The 18,482-nt window shown below is 37.7% G+C and overlaps 1 long non-coding RNA gene across 1 annotated transcript in view; it reads right to left on the bottom strand.

Moving 5' to 3' along the window:
• Window positions 1–18,048, bottom strand: part of LOC119264986 — a 46,706-nt gene extending 28,658 nt beyond the window's left edge. Inside the window, exon 1 of the long non-coding RNA XR_005131312.1 lies at window positions 17,962–18,048. This is a non-coding gene — a long non-coding RNA (uncharacterized LOC119264986). The remainder of the gene's footprint in view (window positions 1–17,961) is intronic.
• Between the last annotated feature and the right edge of the window lie 434 nt (window positions 18,049–18,482).

Consider the following 18,482-nt stretch of genomic DNA (forward strand, 5'->3'; position numbering starts at 1 on the left):
TATACATAAAATTTTAACATAAGTTGTATCACCCCCAGTTCTAGAGCTTATCCAAAGTAGTGTTGTTTAAAACTGACATTTACAAGCACAGGTTCCATCTCTGATCTGCCTGCTCTCACTAAATATGCACTGTGTTCTCAGAGGCACAACAGCTGCTCTCAATCCCTGATATGTCATTCTCTATGATGGAGAAAACAAGCAGCCAAGAGCTGGACAAGATCTCTGTCACTTCATTACACATCCCCTGATCGCACACGCTCACGCTCACTCTCTCTCTCTCTCTCTCTCTCTCTCTCTCTCTCTCTCTCTCTCTCTCTCTCTCTCTCTCTCTCTCTCTCTCTCTCTCTCTCTCTCTCTCTCTCTCTCTCTCTCTCTCTCTCTCTCTCTGCATGTCATTTTAGTGCTGGATTGCTCGGCCACATCCCGCACTGTTTAAACATGATCTGCGTGCACAGAGGGATGCACAATTTATTTATGAGCGCTCTGCAATGTAAAACATTCACAGAGTACTGAACATTTATGCAGGAGACCTCAAGCCGTTCATCATCTGATCAGCTGGAGTGAATATATTACTCATGCTTTCACACATGTGTTGAGTGTTGCTGATACTACTGTACCAACCTGAACCTGATTACACAGTCATTCCTGTTCAAAGATTAAATTCACCAAGACAAAAAGGATCATTTTTCAAAAAATGATCAGACACAAGTTGGGTTTCTATCCATGTTTGTATGCATATTTTGATATAAATATGAACTAAAAAATCACTTGGAAATGGCAAATGTTGAATAAAATCTCCAAAAGATGCATCAAAGTTTGTTCACTAGCAAGATACACAATTTACATAATAATTACACAATTGTTTTTTGCAGGCAGTTTTGTGCTGTTACGCCTAGTCATTGCTAAAACATATGACACAAGGCAGGTGCCAGAGGATTGACTGATGAAGAAATTAAAACATACTTTTTTCTCATCATGAAGAAAATGTATTAGCAATTTTAGACAGTAAACTGATGATGATATGAAATACAGCAGAAAACACTCATCTGTAAACCCTCATGCATACATATATAATGCATGAAATGGTTCTTTATAGAACTCATGGTAAACCGAATCATTGTTTTTACTTAAGAACCCCCTAAGATCCTTTTTTTTTAAACTGTATATGTTTACATGTGTTTTTAAGAGTGTATGCACACACACATCCCTTTGAGATTTCATTTTTTTGGCATAATTTTTAAACTCACCCTGCTGCTGGGTGGAAAACTGCCTACAGTGTTATGTCATTATTGATCCTACATTATAACAAATGACCTTAAATATTGACATTAACATCAGTATGTATATTCTGTACAGAATGAGTAGAAACAGATATCTATACTATATTAAGTTAGAACACAGAAAGGTTGTATATTTTTAAGCTTGACATTGCATGGAAAAAGTATTAACATTGTAATAGAGTTTAAAAGTATGACAAAAATGAAGAATGTACAAAAATACAGCAAGTTCACTGCTGTTCTATAAATTACACATATGCAGCTTAATTTATTTTATTCATCTGTTTAGGCTTACAGTTTTAATCTAAATTCACTGAGATGATTGAGCTGTAATTAGCATTTGTCACAACATATGCTCCACAGATTTGTAGAGGATTTCAAGGTTGTATGCTTGAACAAACAGCTTACTTATCTTCACTATGGACACCCTGCTGAGCATCCCCACACAAGGCAATAACCTGTCAATCATAGCTCTAATGCATGCATGGAGAAGGGCTCGAGTGGGGACTGTTCCATTGCCATGACTGCATTTATCTTAATGTGAAAACCTGCAGGAAGCATGTTTAAGTTTGTCTAGAAATCACTACAAGACCAGAAAATGCAATCCAGGTCTTCTATCTTCTCAATGGGTCACTAGATATACTGACGTCAGGTATGGAGATTGTACACTTAAAATATAGAAAATATAAAAGACTATCAATCAAAACCAGCAAGGACTGTTTATTCAGGTACAAGCAGATGATTCAGAAAGAGACAGAACAAAGGCAAAAAGAGGAGGGCAAGTTAGAATTAGATGTAGAGATCTCAGAGGCCACACAAACACAGGCACAGTTCCTTCAATTGCCTAAAGGAACAGGTATGTGTACTCCCATTCCCCCTCGCCACTATAGTGAAGGAGATCACACTGTTTCAAAGTTCTATAGGTGCTTTTTTCAAAAAAGGATTTCCCTAAAGTTTCCAATCCACCTCTGAGCTTATAGTTCTGCTCCAGGGCAGGTACCACACACACACACACACACATACAAAGATTACTTTCTCTGGAGTTTTGTGCTGATGACGCAGATTTAAGTTTTCTATTGGAGCATTCCTCTACTAACTTCACCATAAAGTTAACCTCTAGTCTTATGAAATCCGCCAGGGTGGGATTAAACATTCTTCCTCCTCTTTTGATGTCTCATTTCTGTTAAGATATATGTAATAATTGCATGAAAACTGACCAACCATCCAATAAAAACTCAAATTTCAAAGTGTTACGTTTCAGTTTTAATACATTTCATGCATCTTATGAGGTTTCATAAGTTTTCATTACATTTATCCAAGAAAAATTCATTTAACTAAAAATGTTGCTCAAAGGCTGCTTTAAAATAACTGGATTTAAATGGGCTCCACATAATTGAAATATGTTACATCAGCATAATTACTATATGTAAGCACTTCAATTAATTCATGAGGAACTAATGTACACATTTGAATGATCATCATGTCAAATCAACTACTTTTTTCCATTGCATCACCAAGTAAAAGTGTTCTCACTGAAGGAATCTTAATCATTCTTAACCAGTCTTAATCAAATATTTTATGAATAAAATATTTTATAAATAAAACACGCCTTTTCTGTGCCTTAAACAAACAGCATCACAGTTTGCAAAATGATTCCACTAATTTTCTGCACTGATTTATATTATCACAAGCAAAAGTGAAGTGCTTGTGAGCAGTTTTTGCCTCTCTCTGCACAATCCACAGGGTCCATATTATCCATGTGAACACTCTGCTGATAAAATGTGATAAAATTCAGGCCCTGTATTTTGTTTGCTCAATGTGTTTCTTTGTTTAAAGACCTGTAGTTTGAAATTACAGCCTTATTACTCACCACACATGACAACCACTTTGTTGCAGCTCAGACTGAATGGAGCCCCACTACCAATATAGGGAAAGGAAGATATGAACGTTTCCGATTAGCATCTTCTATAAACTATTAAGGTTTTCAGTATTATCAGGAAATTCTTAAAAGGTGGGTTTCTCTGACAGGGATTAAGAATCATCCTGGACTACACAGCATTATGGAAAGAGACTTTCTGTTGAAAGGAAAATGCAGAACAGGACTAGGCTTAATCTCTGTCCAATAACCAGATCCTTTAACAATACCATGATAAATTCAGCCAAATTATACTGATAATATTTTAAAAGCTCTAATACATACTGACATCACTTAATCAATACATTGTGATATCACACACAACGTTTTAGCTTTTTTTTTTAAAGCAGTACTGAATAGATAATGAGCGTAACAGCCATGATGTAATTGCTGAAGCTCTGTAACAGTTTTTATATTTATATTGTATATGTTATTTGTAGTCTGTAAGCTGACATTTAACTGTAATGCACATAATTTGCTGGATGCTTCAGATTCTTTTGGAAGAACAATTTAAAATCCATAATATGAAACAAACAGTAAGACTCCATTCTGTAAATCTGCTTTTTGTCTGGCTTGTGTTTACAACACTTTTAGCATACAGTATTAGCACTGAGGAAGCACAAGTTCGTTAACTTTACTAATGCAAATGCTGTTAAATGTTGTTAAAATTTAAAAAGTAGCATTACTGAGCCAGGAGGAAAGAAAACACACTAAAATATAGCGTCCATGCACTGCTGTGAGTCACCTTGTAAAGCCTGAGATAAAAATACAAAATCAGCATGATAATGAAGATATAACAACAGTGATATATAATTCACTTGCATCCTTGAAAAACATATACTCTCACGATCATCAGATTCAGATCTGCCTGGGGAAGGGGTCAGAAGCAAAGCCTACATCGCCAAATACACACACACATCTTTAAAGTTGCATACACCCATGCATACACTGGGACAGACATACACTCACACCTAGGGGCAATTTAGCATGTCCAATTGGCCTGACTGCATGTCTCTGGACTGTGGGTGGAAACCAGAGAACCTGGAAAAAACCTACGCAGACACAGGGAGAACATGTAAACTCCACACAGAAAGGACCCTGGTCGCCGAGCCGGGGAATCGAACCCAGGCCCTTCTTGCTGTGAGGCGACAGCGCTACCCACTCGCCCTACATCGCCAAATATTCTTCAAGAAATAGTGCGCAATTACACATTTACACCAGCAGGGCCTCCAAATTCCCCAAATGTGAATGATTTTTAAAAACGGTGATATATTTGAAAATAGTAGGATAGTAGAAACAGTAGGATATCTCCCTCCTCCATGACGTCTTAAAAAGACAGTAATACATCATCACCACCATTATGATCATCATCTTTATTTATATGCTCAAGGACACTTTATGACAAACATAAACCATATTAATCATGACTTTAGATCAGACATGAACTATGCATATCTAAACATTCATTAACATAAACAACAAACACAATTAACAATAAAGAGGCAACATATGAGATGTAACCACATAAAACAGTTTGTTCAAAGGCAGGAGGAAGAGTGAAACAAACGAGTCTTTTCCAAAGATTTATAAAATAATTATTAGAATTATTACAATGTGAAATGCTATAATCATCACCGGGTTGTATACCATAGTGTATCATCAAAACCAGTAAGTGATCCCTAGTTCCAGTCTGCTGCTCTGGAGCCATAAAGAAAACATGCCCGCTCTCCTCCGTCAGTGTCACTCGTCTGGAAGCCCCCGTCATTGTTTTCCCACTACGGCACATAAGGGCAATTGAGCCAGCAACTTCTAGAGGTCAGCGGGTCAACATCGCCTTGTCGGGACAACAGAGGCAGGGGAGCATGGATGAGGTCAAAGGTCGTGGCCTGCTGATTGGGCACGGTATGATGGGCTGTGGTGAGAGGCATGGGAGACGCGACTGTGGCGGCTGTGACAGCAAGAGCTAGGAGGAAATCAGAGGTGATGAGAGTAGATTGAGGGTGGGCTGTCATCACCTGCCACACGGCCGCAAAGCAGAAACACCAGCCAGACAGAGCCACAGAGTGACAGAGAGAAGACTCAAAAGTGACAGTGAGAGACAGAGAGAAGTGTCACTGCTTGAGAAAAGGACACAGAGACTGAAGCAGACTGGATACATCAGTGAGTAAATTTGAAGAATTTGTCCAACCTCTAACATGCAACTTTCCTATCTCCATCTAAAAATATGATACAGTGTCAAAAAGAGTCAAAACAGACAAATTTCTATAAGACATTAAAGATTAGATTGATGAACATGAGATCATTACCATTATGTATTACAGATATAGTTTGTACGAACAGGTACACGCGCCACTGGTCAGACAATGTTTGTTGATTTTCTGAATGAAAATAAGGTAACAAAGCACACACTCCTGCACATTTAATATGCAATTACTTTTTATTTGCTAAATTTAACATAGTGGAAAAACTTAAATTATGAACTCTGCATATGTCACACTCTATATTTTATGAGTTCTTTTTTAATATGTTAAACTCAAAAACAGGACCTGTCCATCAGAGGGCAAATGTATAGATTCACACACACAGTAGGCCTCCAGTAGGCCTGATGCATGATTGTGGGATAAACTGGAGCACCCAGAGGAAACCTAGGCAGACACATGGAGAACACGCCAACTCCACACAGAAAAGATCCTGGTCACTTGGCTAAGAAATTGAATCCAGGTCCTTCTTGCTCTGAGGTTACAGCGCTACCACTACAGCACTATGCCACCATCTATAATAATAATAATAATAATAATCTTTCTTTATTATTAATAATAAAGATAAAGAAAGCACATTTCAGTGATTCATAGATACTTGGGAGGTTCCTTTCAACCTGTTAAATGCAAGGATAGCACCTACAAATCCTCTATCTACATGGTGTTATGCCCCCCCCACCCGCCAAATAAATGATGCATACAGTTTCCAGTGATCTAGAAGTACTGACGACAGACAGAAGAAATCAAAATTTATTACAATATACGTAATAATATACTGTCATCATCAATTGATAACATATGACAATACACTTCCATACAGGTCAACAAGCCAGCGTTTTACCACAATAGGTTTGCTAACATAAACACTTTGTGGACGCTAAACACCAGATGGTTTTACATAACCCTCTATTGCATGATGTTGCCATATGGCAACAATTACTTTATCTCAATTTTACAAAAAGGCAATAAAATAAAATCCATGTTTTTTGATTTTATGGAGGAAAAAACATCTTTTACTTTTAAAGAATCGCTCAACCAGCAGCCAATAAAGTCCCTGTAGTTACAAAATAATAAGCCTCAGTATGCAACAAGCCTGGGACTTAGGAGGTTAACCTAGGAGGTTAACTTTTCATTTTCATCATTACAACCACTTTAGATCTGATACATTTCTTTTGTAATATGGTCAAATGAATTGGTTGCAATACGGCAAATATATGCAAATATAGAAGTGAGCTGTGTGCATTCAAACTACTGGGCTCTAATTAACTTACACAGCAATATTATGCTAGCAAAATATTTTTAATATTTTAAAATATTTTTTATTTAATAATATTTTTATGACACACACACAGTTGTCAGTGATGTAGATGCACTTATAATAGCCAGAAAAAAACATACTTTTAAAAATTCTTACCATATACAAAATAATACATTGTCATCACCACCTGACAACATACAGCAATATAATTAATTTTCCTACAGATCATTTCAACAACATATCCAGGCAGTTTACCACAACAGGTTGCGAAAATAAATGCTTTGTGGAGGCTAAACACCAGATGGTTTTATATAACATATGGTGCGCTACAAGAAAAAGCACAGTGTAGCCTTGGAAATCTAATCGATACACTACCTTTTGTCTCAGTGTAGTGGCTTGGTAATGAAGAGTAAACACAGGCTTTCTCTCTGTTCTTCTTGTGGAGGTACACTATGGAAAAATAGCTCTTCAAATGTTCCAGACATATTTTTATAGCAAAAATCACATTTGGTGTGCTGTGCATCTCCTCTCCCTTGTTGCTTTATGTTTGCTTATCTGCACGTTTACTTATTTATCTCTTCGTTTTGGCTGCTTTTTCCCCCTCTTGATATTTGTCAATATGGGCTTGACCTCTACAGGCAAATCCTTTCCTGTGATGTCGAGCTGGGTGGTAGCCTTGAAAACAGAGCTTTAAATTAAACGAGGGAGAACACAGATTGTTGTATAATTCATCTGGACCTCCCGCTGAGATTCTTCAGTGCACTTCATGTTACTGTCTAGATTAGAATTTCCTTTTGTTGCTATGTTTGTGCGATACACAATGTGAATCCTGCCAGGGCCTCGGTAAATTACGTCTTTAAACATTCATTTGGCTTAACCAAGAAGAGAAAAGGATGGAAAAAACTCTTGATTTCATATACAATGAATAAGTTAATAAAAGGGATTTTTTTCTTCATGCACACCCTTGCAGAGAGAGAGAGAGAGAGAGAGAGAGAGAGAAAGAGAGAGACAGAGAAAGAGAGAGAGAGAAGTGAGTCTCAGAATATATGCGTGATCAGAAGTATAACAACAACAAAAAAGGAGGAAAGAGAGCAGGAGAGAGAAACAGAGAGAGAGAGAGAGAGAGAGAGAGAGCTAGAGAATGAAAAAGAGAAAGAGAGAAAGGAAAAGGAGATGAGGAGAGAGTGATGTGCCTCACAGGCTCCCTTCTGCCTCCCAAAATATCCGCGGCGGGCGGGCGGGCGGCAGCAGCAGCAGCAGCGAGGCGGCCCCTCGCTCCCCAGAGAGTCAGCAGCGCTATCATTAGTGAGGGAGACGGCAGGCTCGAGTGGCATACAAACTTCAGCAAAACGTCAAGAGAAAGGAGCACGCCACTGCCGAGCTGGCAAACTCCACCAAATTAATACTGCTGAAAATAAAAGGCAGGACAACTTTCAACCAGCCAGAAAGAGAGAGCACAAGAGGGAGAGATAGTGTGAGAAAGAAGCGTCTGAGTGGAGGGAGAAAGGAAAAAAGAAGGCATGGAGAAGGAAAAAAGAAAGTATAGGATTGTGCTGGGGTTTCTCACTAGGAGAAGAGTGCTCGTTTTGGAGATGTGTGGCTGCGCTTTCCTCTACCTCAGCGACTCAGCCGCTGTTTGAAGACAAAAAACCACACCAAGGATGAGCGCTTTTCTGATGAGGTCATCACAAGGGCTGAGAGAGAGAAAAACTTTCCCCGCTCCAGAGTTACATTCTGCTTAATACGACTGCATCCCAAATCAAAATCCCCACTGATGTGCATTATTGCCGATGTCAGTACATGTTCAGACTAACGCTTTCTGTCAAAGTCAAGCCCAGTGAGGCTCTAACAAATGTGTAAATGACCAAATAGCATGGCCAATTTCATTTGTATTAATCCAGGCCTATATGGAACATGTTACCAGGTCAGCCCCTTGAACCCTATGCTTAGTTTACAGTTATGTAGTTATTACAGTGAGGAACAGAAATGTGGTCCACATATGGGCTATCAGGGTGGGGTTAAGGTACTGTTTGATGACATTCAATATCACAGTATCACAGTATCGAGTGTTATTGAAGTTTGCATTAATAAAGCTGAAGAACTCATTTTCTCTGTGCTGGTACAGAAGTGGGTAATAAATAGTGATGTCCACTCAGCAACATGTACTCATGTAAAACTTCATGTATTATATCTTTCTACATTATACTATATATTCCTGCATATTTTCAATACACATGCTTAAACTCAAGTATCTGTAAAAAATCTACATTTTCCTCAGTTACATTTTAGTCATTAACATTTAGTTCGTAAATGTGTTTAAAGGAAAATTCCTAAAATGCTTCAAAATTTCTACATAATTAAATCACTAGAATGTAAACAAAGTCATTCAGAGTGATTTAGTATGAAATCCTTGGTTCTGCGCAACTTACAACGTCAGAATTGTTCACAGGGTTGGTGATAAGAACCAGACATGGCAAAATAGAGTTAGAATAGGTTTAATATTACTTTATCAGCATTACATATAAAACTTATTTGCTGACATGTGTAGGTTCACAGGCTGTTTTGGTTATTGACTGAAATGGCTATATGTGTATTGTAGACAATTCAACCTTTGGCTCCTATCACCAAAACTGTAAAGATACTCAAACAGGCAAGTTTTTTCTGTACTGCACCATTTCATCTTGAACCACTCAATCTCAACAACCAAATTATGCAGATTTTCACAAGATTATTTTGGTAACATCTGTACTGCCTTGTGACTGGTCATACCTTTTGAGGTTTACCATTTTATTTAAGACCAAATGATCTCAATAAGACAAGAATAACAAACGTAACATCCTTCTTCACAAACTTCACCTCCTATGCACATACACACTTAATGTACCACGATGGTGGATGTTCAACAGCAGTTCTTTAAGTTACTAAGTACTTAATTACTTGTTTGAGCTGGTAGTTTTACACTTCTACTCAAGTTCTGTTTTTAGAAAAGGTCCTTTTACTTCTACTTGAGTCCTTATTTCACAGAAGTAACCATTCTTTTAGTTTTATATGCAATGGACTGGCGAACTGTCCAGGGTGTATCCTGCCTTCTGCCCAATGACCACTGGGATAGGCTCCAGCAACCCCCCCACCCCGCAACCCGTGTGTGTGTATACAGTTTTCTTGACTTAAAAGAACTCTAACACAGTCTTATAATTCAAAGTCAGCTTGCATATAGACTCAGCTATGGTCAACAACTGCTATGCCCTCTCGTATCATCCTAACCATCACATATGACAGTGGGGAAGTACAGAGTAATCATGGCCTGAGGACTAGTGCTTAAAATGTGTGTTTCAGCACTGGTGCCAAAAATGGGTTAAAACACTGTACAATCAGGGCTATAATGACTGGTTAGAGGTAGACAAACAAACAAGACTGGGATTGACCACTTTGGCTTGAGCTCTTGGTGATTCCTTCAGTTTAAAATACATTCTCCAGAGGTTACATCTGTATTCAGGGGATACAGAGAACACATGCAAGAAAGGACGCTCCTACATAAATGTACTGAATGCACATATATTACATTATGATATATTATGAACACCATACTGCTTCATATTTCAATTTGCCTTGCCATTTATTTAAAAAAATCTGGATATAACACGAATTAAAGTTTGGCCTGTATGAGTTTGATCAAAATTATCTTGGGTCACACAAACCAAACATCTGACATGATTCAGGATTTATTAAGTTAAACGATTAACAAACAATATTTTGTGTGGCTCATGCTGTGTATAAAATACTATAGATGATGTGTAATCATTGACACTTTCATATGAACTTGAACATGTAACATTTGCCATGGTTTTATATATAGACATGTATGTGTCCATATAGACACCAAGCCCCTCACCCAACCAACAACATCTAATGGTTGTTAGAGCCCGTTTTCACAAGGGGCAGAAATCCTTGAAGTAAATATATATGAACCACACCAACAATTTTCACATTTTTTCTTTTTTCCATATTTTCTTTGTAGCACTTCAAGTGCAGGAGCCAGTGGCCTGACCGAAGATACAGTACTAAACTGGGAGTGTTTCAGGTTTTTTTTCCCTCCCACTCCCATTTTAGAACAGAGAGAAAGGAGGAGAAGGGTGAAGGCTGATGTAGGAGCTCTACAGCCTGAGCCCAGTGCAGCACCACAGCAACTCCAACACATCAGTCACCCTGCACCAACACTCCACTCAACTCAGCTTCTCTGGGAAATCACAAGCAATAGCATCAGACACACCAAGGCTGTTAGGTTTAGGTGGATGTTAGACAGCAGAAAATATTAAAAGAATAGTGCAATGTTTTTCCTCTGAACAGTATTGTAATATTTATAATGTAAGATATAAGATGTGAGATACCTACTTATTTAACCTTTCATAGGCTTCCAGTGAGCATGATGACAAAACTGCATAAAAAAAATCCTGATATACAACCAATGCAGCGATCCAGCACTGTCCAACAGTTCTATGGATTATTTCCAGCTTACAGTAACAGAATACATGTAATTTAATAACCCACCTGGGACATTTTACTGTAATGTTACAGATAGTGATGTGTTTGTCTTGTAAACTGTAGCTTAATTTAAATCATAATGCTTTTATTTCTAATATATATTTGTAATATATTTGTGAGGACAGTAATTTCATTTTCACTCAGATATATTTTAGTCTTTAAAATTTGGCTACTAATTCTTTTTCTGTTTATTTTCTTTATTTATGTGATGGGTCACTTTTGAGGTTTATCATTTTATTGTAGACCAGGAGAGCATCACAAAGAAAACAACAGCATCTAACACACTTCATTTCCTTTGTGGATAGATGCTGGTGTACTGAGAAGTACTTCTGCACTTCTTTTTTTATTTATCTTTTATTTTGGTCAGGTCAACAAAACTGCAGAATACAACAGATACATGATCAAACAATTATACATGAAGAAAGCAAGGCATAGTAGCTTTGAGAGGTTTACAGTCCAAGATTTCCAAATAGGTACAAACAAGAGACTGGATTTTCCAAAGGCCAAACGTTTTTGTCTAAGGGAATTTCTCAATTTCTCCAAAAGGAGTAGTGTTGATATTTGAGAGAGCCGGTGTACACTGGTGGAAAATCAAAAGTAAATATATGTTTTTTTGGCTAGAAAAGTCAGAAACATAAACAGAATCTTTAAATCACAGTGAAATACATTATCTAGATTAGTGTTAATAAGATAAGATTTGAGAATATCCTCTGTTTCAGAGTGAACACTCTTCTAGTAACTAGCAATAACAGGGCATTGCCAAAAAGCAGAAATGCTCCTTCCTCCAATTTTCATTTGAAACAAAGATCTGGGAATTCAGGATACATTATATGTAGAGGTACAGGGGTGTAGTATATTGTACTGAAGAAAAAAAAACGAACTTAAGGTCATACACCCCAAAAAAAGTACACTTAGGATATATATGCTTACCAGTGTTAATCTCCTCCTCAACAGTGTAATCCAGATCTTTCTCTCAAGCTTGCAAGTGAACATCTATATTCAGTAATTACTTTATTATAAATCTTTTAATTTAAATCTTTTATTCCATAAATCAGCTCAACCTTGGTCAGCTCCAGTCGCAGCCCGTCAGTGCTAAGCAGAATTGTGATATAGCTGCGTAAACGGAAGTATTTAAAAAAATAAATCAGTCTTTACAACTGCATATCACTACTGCAGATGCTTAAAACATCTGATGGCACCATGTAAAAGTAAGTTAGCGAACTTCTGCAGTTCTAAAAGTTACTCAGTACTAGGGCTGGGCAATATGACCATATTTATCTTACTTATCATGATATATTATGTCACAATGTCCTTTTACGAACATGTTGTGAATATCATCAATGCTTTAAGAACAATGACCAACTGCATGTTTCAATAAAAAAGAGCAAATTTAGGCCTTTTGGAATTAGTGTAGCACTGTTATTTGTACTGTTGTATATTTTTATTGTACTTTTAAAATGTGGTTTATTGTGTGCTTTTAAAACTTCTTGAAGTATCGTGATATTACATTTATGCTCAATGCTTAAAGCTACTCTACGTAAGATTTGGGGATTTGGAGCTCTCTCTGGTGTAAATGTGTAAAATTTTGTGATGTAGGTTGTGTTTCAGGCCCTGGGAAGATGACTCTGAATACTGCGAATGCACTGAAAGAGTATTCAAAGAGAACTCATTCTAAACTTGATGAAGGATGTTTCTTCTTAGGATGTAAGAGAATTGTCTGCTGTGGTCATCATATCGTCATCAGTGAATTTTGTATTTGAGACCTAAACCTTGAGCCAGACCTTCTTTTTGAGCCAGTGACAATAATACGAAAAGATGTATGATGTGATCTGAAAATCTCCCATCAATTTCAAGTGCATGCTTCTGACTTTAGTTATTTACAGGGCAATTCACAGCAATGCGCACACATACACACACACACACACACACACACACACCATATTTCAATATGTCTTTTTTCTTTTGACTCAGTAATGGTCATTTTTTTTCTTACATAGTGTAGCTTGGTGTAGGTATTGGGCCTGGTATTTTTGTACTTCTACAACCTTTTTTTTTTTCTTCAAAAAAGAGTAAAGTTTGAAGAACTCTGACTTTGTCCTAGAGCCATGCATTCAAGCCAAGAAATATTTAGGAATTTAACAGCGTAGAGGTCATTTGAACACCATATTTATTGTGTGGTCAGAAACGGTCAAAAATTAAATGCAAAGTAGTGCTGTGAGAGCAAATATCAATTCACAGATTTGGGCAACAAAGCTACAGCCTTCCAGTAACAGGCCCCATCTTTCTGTCAGGCTCTTAACATCATTCCCCTTAGCCAAGCTAAAAACAGTGCTTTTTTGCTCACATCTCATCTGACTTGTGCTTTTTTTAATGTCACTAGAGTACATACCGAAAAGCTGCTGCATTAAATAAAATTCTAATAGGTGTTTGATATCAAAGGGAGTAGTTTAGCTGTTGTTGGTCTGGGGTGCATTGGGCTGTTTATTGTTTTAAGTAGCTCCATTCGCAAGGGGGGGTGGGGTGGGGGGAGTGAAACCAATGCTCATACAAATCCCTTTCAAGACAAGTGATGCCGCATGACATCAAATGTGTCTATTAACTAACCTCAGCACGAGCGGAGGGAGAGAATGCTGGGTCTATTCATCTCCACCATAGTCTATTATCTACCTCACATTTACCCAACAGAATTACTGAACACAGACAGAAGCAATGCGTGCGTTAAACTGCATGCTATTTATATCGCAAGTCTCTGCTCTTTAGATGCAACTCTTTTTTTTCCCCACTTTCACCTGAATCTGTTTTTAAATACGGACCCTCTTCCCCTTTTTGTCTGTTACTGAAGATGCACAGGATTAAGCCAATACACTTTTTTCAACATGAAATAATAAAAATATCAAAGCTGTCCAAGACTTGAAGTCTCCTTTGGAACTCGGCTGAGTGTCTGTATGTTTTTCTTCTCTCTTTCTCTCTCTCTCCCTGCAAGAATGGATTAAAAACTTTGAATTTGCGTGATGACAAGTGCAGTTTTTAGGAGGACTACTGGGCTGAACCTGGAGTCAGTGCATGCAGGAGAAAAATATCAAAATCAAAGTCCCCCTTCAGCTCAATCACACTGCCTGCGCCTCACAAACACTAATAATCACTTTCCTCCCTGCTTTCTTCTCCGCGTGTGAAACATCTTATTTGCTTTGATTGTACTGTTTAAATGATTAGCACGGCAGCTCTGTGGAGACAGGGGCTGATGGCGCATGGAGAGTGCGTGTGAGGAGTGTGTGAGCGTTATCCCCTGCTGAGCACACCGTGTCGGGCTGAATGGAGATGAGCTCGGCCCTGTCACATCACACACGCATGTGGAAACACAAGTCCACACACACACGGTGCATCACGAGTTAACATGCCAAGAGAGTAAAGAGACCAGTCGTACCTTTTTATAACAGCTGTCCATTCGAGTCTCTGGGCCTGTGTCACTAATGGGCAGACCACTTTTAAATCTCCCCATAGGAGCTAAAGAACTGCACTGTCTCCATGGTGACAGTGGCCTGCTCTGGCACTCTGGAGATACTTAGTGTGTAAAGCACTGATGAGATGATGGATTGAATGTGATAATGACATTAAATACAAATCATATACAACTGTATGCAAAAGTTTTAACACCCCTGGTCAAATTAAACATTTTGTTGAAGTGAAGTTCTCCACAGAGGACATTTTCTATTAATTTTAATACACTATTTCCATTTATTAGCTGAGTTTAACACATTACAAAAAAGTGCAACAGAAGTGTATTCTCTGTAGAGGACTTTGCTTGGACTTCAGGAGCTGAACTGAATGCCTAACATATCAGACTAACTGTTAACATAATGAAGAACTGACAGAGCTCTATGCTAAGGCTCTTTGCTGAAAGAGTTACTGCAAAGTGCTACATACAAAGGAAAATGTATGTTAATATGCTATAAGCCACAAATAAAACATGTAAAGTCTTTTACAAGCTTACCATGTTTAATCTAGAATGGCCAAAAAGGTTCATGTGAATCACAGTTAGCTTAACACTTATGTACTACTAGTTTCCTAAAGGGGCACTAGAAATAACAACATAATCATAAACGTGATTTTGACTGAGTTCTGACATTATTGGCCGAATTGAAGGACTAACTTTAGTGGTCACAGTTTGTCACTGTAGAACTCATATAATACCAAACCTGATGGACAGGGCTAATTAAAAGTATAGAAAACAACTTAAATGATTCCCTTTTGCCAAAATCAGCTCAATTTGCTCTCTGAGAGATCTCCCATTCTGGTGTAATCTTTTATAACATATTTATGTCCTTTTATCAATGAAAATACACTAAAATAGAATATTAAATGAATTCACAATCAAAGCCCTTTTATCCTGATTTGACTGAAAGCATCAGTATACCTTAAAACACTAGTCTTTCAATCTGGCCTAACATTTCCCATCTAGATCAAATGGACTCTTTGAACTTAAATGCATGTGGCATTCACATCCACAATAAAAACCAGTGTCTGTCAGCGATGCTTTAGCTTTTGATTTAACTGAGGCAGCATAGGCATGGCTGAAGCTGGTGCGAATGAGCTAACTGTTAAATGTAGGTGGTGCCATCAGAGGGCCTGTCATCTTCAGCTCGTGCGTATTCTCCATCCACCACAACAGCACTACTACAGTAATTACTGTCTCCATTGCTCTGAAGCTTGATCAGCCTTCTCCTCTTCTGGTACCACACCTGGACATTAGAAACTGTACATTAAATAATTTTTGTATCACAATATTAAATATAACCATATCCGATGATATTTAAGTTTACATTACTAACGTTAATGATTCCTGAGTACTGGTACTCTGTGTTAAAAGAATGTCTTACAAGACTAACTTAACGGGTTTTGATCTCGTGTTTCATCTAAAAATTAAGCCAAAGGGAATTTTTTATACTGTAAATGCTAACTAAAAATTACATTAAACTACATTTCCCATGAGGAACCTTGCTCTGATGTATTATAAACTGTTAAAACCAAACAAATGGTACAGATATATTGCCACTACTAACAGGTAAACTGATGAAGATGATATTGGCCAGCACTACTGTATCTAATTCAAATAGTTATGCACAAATGCACAGCACACGTACATGCATGCCTGAGAGAAACTGGGGATGGGGGCGTTCCTCCACTTTTCTCCAGCACAAATGCAACCCTAACAGCACAAAACACAAGCTTCACTTGAGATCATGCTGAGATGTGACATAGTTGGGGGATAAACAAACCTTAAAAAAATATAGACCTGTCCCTTCACAGTAATGTGATGACACTGGAGAGAACAGCAGCGGATGCGCTCCTGTGATGCTACTGTCAAAGTTTGTTGAAAATGCTCCCTGGCTTTGTATAAAGAGTTTAGACTTCTAAACCCTCTCCATCCTTTTAGTTGTGTTGTAGTGATGAACTGGAGAGTGGCGCAGGCCTGAGCCCTGTAGGGTTAAAATCTGTCCAGCACTGAGGCCAGAGGGCCGGCGGGCTCAGTCCAGCTCAGCAGGAGAGCGTTTAACCCCGAGGAGCGGCGGGACTGAGCCTCACAAATACACACATACACACACAGAGCCCCCCTTCATCAAACCTCTCATCTCTTCATCTCGCTGGCTAAGAGACAATCCAATACTACACAGGGTATAAATATGTTTTAAAATAAATAAATAAATTGATAAATTGACCTGACAATATTTCAGGTTTGTTTATTCTAGAATGTTCTATTTATATAATGCACAAACTACATTTGCAAAAGCAACATATTGCTGTAAAATAGTATTGCAAAGCAAATCGATTAATTGTTATGTTACACAATAATAATAATAATAATAATAATATATTACATATTAGGATTATTATTGTTCTTTTTAAAAATTATATATCAGGGATGCATAATAATAACAGAAACGTACCAGTATCTGGTATTTACGTATTCCTTGTACTTCACGAAGCAGAATGTTTACATTAATAGTCTGTATGCTTGTCTGGTCTGTTCAGTATGTTATATGCCATATGTGTGCACTCACCAAGACTAATTCCTTGTATGTAAATAAAGTGATTCAGGTTCTGATTTAGGTGACGCCGAGTTACTGTGCTACTATATTTGCTTTTCATTATTCTACTGCCTTAGTAAAGAAATTTATATTTTATTTCTCTGTATTGCTAAACTCACTACTACATTTTATGTTTACCAGCATCAGTACACATATATACTGTGTACAATATTATTATTATCATAGTACTTATAAAAAAAACACAAGATTTAAAAATTATTATTATTAACAACAACAACAATAATAATAATAATAATAATAATAAAATAAAATAAAATAACACTGATTTGGTAAAAAGGTAAAAAGGAGACGCTAATTTCGGGCTTTTATTCTGCTCCTGTCTGCCGAACTGTGACAGTAGTGAAGAGTTCGAGGACTTCTAAGGAAATGAACGGTCACTCACAGTATTTACACTGTATGTTCCTACTGATTAAACCATGTTTATTGGCTTTATGTACCCTAGACACCATTCATTTACACAGCCATATAAAACTACAAAATAATTAATCTAATAAACCAATAATAAAACACCTCTGACGGTTTGAACGGCGTTTTCTCATCGTCCGTGAGAAGAGGAGCTAACACTCTCCAGTAGGCTACTAAAAGGGCAGAGCACTACACAAACCTTTTGACGACTTCACAAATGGCAGAAGAATTTGGCGACTTTTCTTGTTCTTTAGGGTTTCATCACTAAAGGCCTGCTAGTCGTCCATATGCTCCTCCATATGAGCTTGTGTTCTGCTCGGTGAGGAGCCCCGCTCTGTGCTGCTTTATGCTTTTACTGGGGCTTTACCGCCACCCAGTGGCCAAAGCGCAGAAACCCTCCAGTCAAGAACATCATGGCAAATTCAAGCAGCTGTTGGAGACAGTCCTCACGAGGGGCCGCTTCTTTGCTTCCTTCATAGGTTTCTAGATTCATAACTGTTCTGAAGTCAGATCATAACGCGAGTCGTCTAATATTTAATAAAAGCATGTCTTATTCTTATTCTCTCATAAGCATTTCCTGTGTCTTTATTAGGGAATGTGTTACTGTCCCATAAGGTGATATAATAAACATGTTTAGAGCTGTAGAGGAAAACAGAATAAGATACAGTGCTGTGCAAAAGTCAATACCCACCCTTTATTTAATTTCCAGCCAAAATAGCC

Source organism: Pygocentrus nattereri, chromosome 13 (genome assembly GCF_015220715.1).
Source record: "Pygocentrus nattereri isolate fPygNat1 chromosome 13, fPygNat1.pri, whole genome shotgun sequence".
Taxonomy (NCBI): domain Eukaryota; kingdom Metazoa; phylum Chordata; class Actinopteri; order Characiformes; family Serrasalmidae; genus Pygocentrus; species Pygocentrus nattereri.